The following is a 6,280-nucleotide window of genomic DNA, read 5'->3' on the forward strand; positions in this document are numbered from 1 at the left end:
ATTTTTGACCCATAATGGGTAAATATTGGACACAACACATGCTGGGTTAAAAATATCCCAATGCAGCATTGGATCAATTTTAACCCAACGGTGTGTCCTATATTTACGCATTGTGGGTCAAAAATAACCCAGCCATTTTTACAATGTAGTTAAAGCTTTAGTGATATTTGATCTTAGTCATAAAATTAAATAAAATAAAAATACTTATTTTGTATTATTTTGAGATCCTGAAGTAAATGATGACCATTTAATTATATTATTTTACATTTGTGTGAAATATCTGTATAATGCTAAAGTCTCTGAATTACCTTGACTGGATGCGAGGCCTGTTGAAAAAAAACAAAGCTGTTAAAGTATTTAATTCTTAACTTAGTATTGTTCAAAATGATCATCTATACACTCTAAAAAATGTTGGGTTGTTTTTAACCCAGGGCTGCGTAACTATAGGACAGAACACATTTCTGGGTTAAAAATGACCCAAATAATGGGTTGTTTTAACCCAACTGCTGGGTTATTGTTAATCAACCATGTTAAAACAACCCAGCAGTTGGATTAAAACAACCCATTATTTGGGTCATTTTTAACCCAGATAGTTACCCAGCCCTGGGTTAAAAACAACCCAATATTTTTTAGAGTTTAATATTAAGATCTTGTGTTTTATCATCATGATGTGTGTCAGCTGCTGTACTCACCACAAACTAAAATCAGATGAATGAGTTTCTCCATCACTGACTCTATAAAAATCATTAAACAGATGAGAGAGAGATGACTGAGCAAAAGTTAAATATGAAGATGATTTCTCTCTCCTTTCTTTCTTCTTTACAGGCAGTTTGATGGATGTAGATGGGACTTCTAACATTTTGCCAAACTCAGCTTGATTTGTCATTTTAAGTCTAATTTACAAATCAAATTTGCTGTCAGGGACATGCTATGAATGACAAACAGGTCATGAAAATAAGCATCTCTTATTTTGTTACCAGAAGACACTCAGAAAAGGAAAAGAAACACGTTTTGCTTTAATTTTGATCATTTGTAAGCTTTGCTGGATCTGTTTAAATCACCAATACACGTCAATGAAAGCCTTAGAGAATGTTTTGTTTTTCAAAACATTTATCTGGGACTCAAAGCAGTACATTTAAATTGACATTGATTCATTTTGCAGATGCTTTCATCCAAAGTGACTTAGAGATGAGGAATACAAAGAGCAAATTATCTTAGTTTTAGTCGCACCGATCACAAGCCAACACTGTCAAATATTTCTGTAAAAATTACAGTATTACTGGCAGCTGGTTGCCAGTAACTAACTGTAGATTTTACATTTATGTTATTTATTGGCAACAGTTTGTTCAAAGTTAAATGAACATGAAACATTTTTATCATTCTTTATTTTCTACAGTAAGTTACTGGCAACCAGCTGCATAATTACAGCTAATTTATTACAGTGAATACAGAGAGATTTAAGAAAGAGAGACAAGGTCAAAATATCTTTTCTGATACCCTTTGACAATGTTTGTGTTTTTTGACAATGTCAGTATTGTTATTCAAACAGAATAAAGAGAGAAAATAACAGTCAATTACAAACAAAAATCAGAGGGAACGAGAACAAAATCTGTGTTTGGTATCTGAAACAGAAGGGATTAGACAACATATCTCGACAGATGTTTTGTAACATGCACATAGCATGAAGCATTTAAACGTCATGGCTCATTTGGTCTGTGTATCAGTAACTTAATCCTGTTTTGTTTAACTCATTTGTTAAGAAGATAAATGCAAATTAAGGGAGCATCCTATTTGTGTGCATGAACATGGAAAATGAAAACCAATGATGGATTAATGCGTGATTGTTACACACATCATTACTACATAGACAGTTATACACTGATGCATTATGTGTAAATATTCATCTCTTCAGTATTCTGTCATCTTATTATTTTTTTAATGACGTTAACACCATCAACCTCTAATTCACAGCTCACCAATCCTTAAAACATGGCCTCCATTTATCCACACTATAAAAAATACTTTGCTGCCTTAAAATTTTTTGTTGAATCAACTTGGATTTACAAGTCATTTCAACTTACTCTTATTTATCTTGACTACAGATGAGTTGTTATAACTACAGGTGAGTTGTTATAACTTATAAATTTAAGTTGATTTTTCTCAACTATATTATGATTTAACAAAGAATTTTAAGGCAGCAAAGTTTTTTTACAGTGTAGTTATGCAACTGTTTGCTATACTTATGCACTCATTTATCCGATAATTTAAAGTGTAGAAAGCTGGACACTCCACACACTCAACAGGTGCAGTTTTGCTTACGTGATGAAGACAGGGCGGGACTATCACACGCAGTCAAAGGAACGTTCACCTTACATTTCAGTCTAAAAGTGCCTGAGGTTATGTTGGACGAAACCGTTAAAAGAACAGTATACAAAACTGATTTTACTGTTTTTCTCAGTCGCTTTGCAGCATTTCTCCAATCATTCTTAAAATGTGTTAAATAATGTGTGCATTTCTCAGAACAATTTGTACAAACTGCACAACATTATGTATTGTTTGCAAAAACTTGTTTTGTTTAAAATCCTTAGTTTATCTCTCAAAAGTAAATGTTTATGTCAGTGAGCATGTCAGTCACATCAAAATTGAAATTTCTTGTGTCATTTTTCATGAACAAGACAGTCAAAAGGCTGAGCCATGTTGTCAATATAACAAGAGTATTGTACACAATTATGCGTTAGTATTTTCTGATGTGAACTTTATGGCTACAGTTTTGATAATAAACTCCATCTTGCTATGTCTTGTCATCCATTTTGTGTATTGTTAGGCATACTTCCTGTCTGGCATCCATCTTGCCCTGTAGTCAGTTTGTAGTACTTTTGTTTAATGGTTCTTGTTGATTGTTTTTCTGGACTTTGTTTCCATAATTTTACTTATTTTGACTTTTTCTGAAAATAACAATTTAAAACTTGCATTATAATGACTTTAATCTCGAGATGTTTTATTTTTTATTTTAGCTTGGCCCTATTTCTTCTTTGTACTGTATACACTACTGATAATATAGTTATGTAGGGGAGAGCGGAGGTGAAAGTAAATTTTTCACAAAAATGTAATTTTAAAAGATAATATTTGAGACATTTTAGAGATTTTTTGCTGTGGTTTTAGACAGAGATATATTGTTTTGCTTGAGATCACTACACGAGAGCTTAATAGTCTTATTTTGTGAAATCCAACGTAATTCGAATAGTTTTCCGTCACATATGGAGGGAATACCAATTTTAAGTGATCATCCCTATACCCTATACTCAGAACTCTTCATTGTGCAGAGTGTTGCGCAATTGTCTCTCATTGTGTGACCGCTGAAATACACTTGAAGAATAGAGTAATGAAAACAACATATTTTTTATCTGGAGTGAATGTTTAAGCGGTGTTCCCTCCCAGAAGTCCCCTTTAAGGGGGCATAAACATAGTTTATGCAAGGCCTGTTCAGCATATCCTCCAGAGTTAGATAAGTCCATACCTTTATCATCTCCGAAGATGCTGTAACTCTATCTGATGCTAGCTTAGCTTAGCACACTGAAAGTAAATGAATCCAGCTAGCATACTGCTCCCAATAAGTGACAAAATATTGCCAACATTTTCTTATTTTATGTTGTGGTTTGTATAGTCGCAGTGTGTACAAATAATAAGGTCATATGAGCCACAGTCATCTTTGAACTGTATACATACTGGGTACTATATTCTCAGAAGGTGAAGCACTGTTATTGGGCAGAGTGATTTGCTTGCAGCACCTAAGAAGCCTCATGGTGAGTTACTGCTGAAAAACCTTTTTTCCTAAAAGAAAAATGTGCTGGAGAAAAAACATAAGATGACTTGCGGCAGTCACCATAACTGAAGTTAGTGTATTGTAGTTTTTTGTGTGATGTAAAATCTACACTTATTGGATGCATAATGGTTTTATCTTTACATAAAATGTATGAATAGTTGTGTAACTGTAGAGTTGTTGTGAGAGCCTTCAGAGCTTTATTAGATAGTTACAGTATAGCATTTACAACATAGCCAAGATTTAACAACAATGTAAACAGTATAGAAAATAAAATAAGTTTAAAGTTTATAAAACTACTACATTATACAGTAACACAAAAACAATTAAATGAAAATTTCAGTTGATTTATCCAAGTTATAGGTTTTGAACACAAGAACCTGTAATTAAAACAAAATTTCTGTAAATCATGTTTCATATTTTATAATTACACAATGACACGTTTTGCATTTCAGTGAAATTGTGAATATTTGACAGGATAAGTCTTATTCATCTTGATCATTGATGCGAAGTAAAGAAAACATTGTGAGTTCCTGTTTATGCCATACACTGTAAAAGCGCTGTAAAAAATGGCCCGATTCTACAGGAAAATGCTGTTTTTCAACAAAATAGTAAAATGCTGTAGAAATGTACACGCTTGCATTCTAAACTTAAGGCAACTGATTTCCCAAATTAAATGAGTTAGGTTCAAGGGTATTAAGATGGTAACATATGTTGAAATTTACAGTAGATTGCTGGCAACTTAGCTGCCAGTAGTAGTTTACCATTATACATATATTTTCTTTATTTCAGAGTTGTTTGTTGTGATCTTTTAATGTAAAGCATTATTAACTAAATGCATTGCCGATGATTTGTGTGTGGGGGGATATAATCAATAATTTTGATTTATAATAAATTTGATCTACCGATATAAATCTGTTTTCTATACTTTAACATTAAAGATGTTTTTTTTCTGATAAGTCACTGTAATTTAAAAATTCTAGCTTTATACTTGCCTGTGTTCGGTTGTTTGACTTTCTCTTTATAAGGGCGTTGTGTCCAGGACAGTTTAAAATCAGAGATGTATAATGACAGAGCAGACTGCAGCTAAAATTCATCAATACACAAATACAACATACTGTCATTCTCTCATCACTGATGTCATCAGATTTCTAAATGATTTACAGAGATGCAAATGTACACTATAAAGCATCGTAACACTCTTCTTTCCTAACCTGATAGAGGATTTTGTCGCTCACAGCAGCCGCATCAACACTGGAGAAAAAATTCAGCCGTAAAAAGTATTTGCTTGTTTTACCTGAAAAACAGAAAACTTAAAATTCATGTGGAAATAAAAGCACTGATATTTGTGGAAAATAATACAAGATGTCAAAATGAATCAGTTAAAAAAAATCAGGCTATAACAAACACTTTATAATAAGGGTCCATGAATCACAATGAACCTAAATTAATTCTTACTTAAATATGAACTATAATGCTGACTTAAAGGGACACTCCACTTTTTTGGAAAATATACTCATTTTCCAGCTCCCCTACAGCTAAACATTAAAGCAACATTATGTAGTTTTTTTACCTTTAAATAATGTCTCTAAAATTATTTCAGTGGTAGAACAACTCTTTACTGGACAAATTGTACTGTTGCTGCAACCTGAGCAGCCTCCTAGCTGCTACAAGCACACTCTGAAAGTGGCGGTGGAGGGTAGAGCACACAGCCCCGCCCCTCCACCTGCCTGCAGAAGAGTGTCTGATACCAGGCACTGTTGCGCTTTTCAATCACATGGGGGAGCTGTAAGTAATTTTTACATGGAAACTACATAGTGTTGCTTTAAATAGGAAAAATATTGAAACTCTTTGGTTATTTTTGAGCACTGTGATATTGGTCTAATCAGACTCAATGGATTATGCTAAGCTACGCCAAAAGTGCCAGCGCCAGACCCGGAGATCAGCCGAATGGATTCCAAAACTTTAAAAATCAAATGTTTAACTCTAAGGGAGCTGGAAAATGAGCATATTTTTAAAAAAGTGGAGTATCCCTTTAAGGCATGTACTAAACATAAACTAATGAAGAGTCAGCATTAACTATAATATGACTAATGACTCAACACATACATAATACATTAACAAAAAAACATGTCATGTTGCAACTAATGATGACTCTTCATTAGTTTATGTTTAGTACATGCATTAACTCAGCATTATACCACGGGTCTGTAGAATAAATTATTCTGATTGGCTGAGAAATGTTCCATAGTGATTATTTTTCTGTAAACCGCACAAATGTCTTAAAACAGGCACCAGAGCAATGTTTGTGGTAACTGTGGTATAAGAGGAATAATTACCTCCAGTCCTTTGAATTATTTGAAAATAATGCACACCTGCGGTGTAAAAGCACTCCGCTTCACGTCGTGCCACATTACCACCTTGGGTGTGCATTATTTTCGAATAATTCAACAGCCCGTC

This window comes from Misgurnus anguillicaudatus, chromosome 21 (genome assembly GCF_027580225.2).
Source record: "Misgurnus anguillicaudatus chromosome 21, ASM2758022v2, whole genome shotgun sequence".
NCBI lineage: Eukaryota > Metazoa > Chordata > Actinopteri > Cypriniformes > Cobitidae > Misgurnus > Misgurnus anguillicaudatus.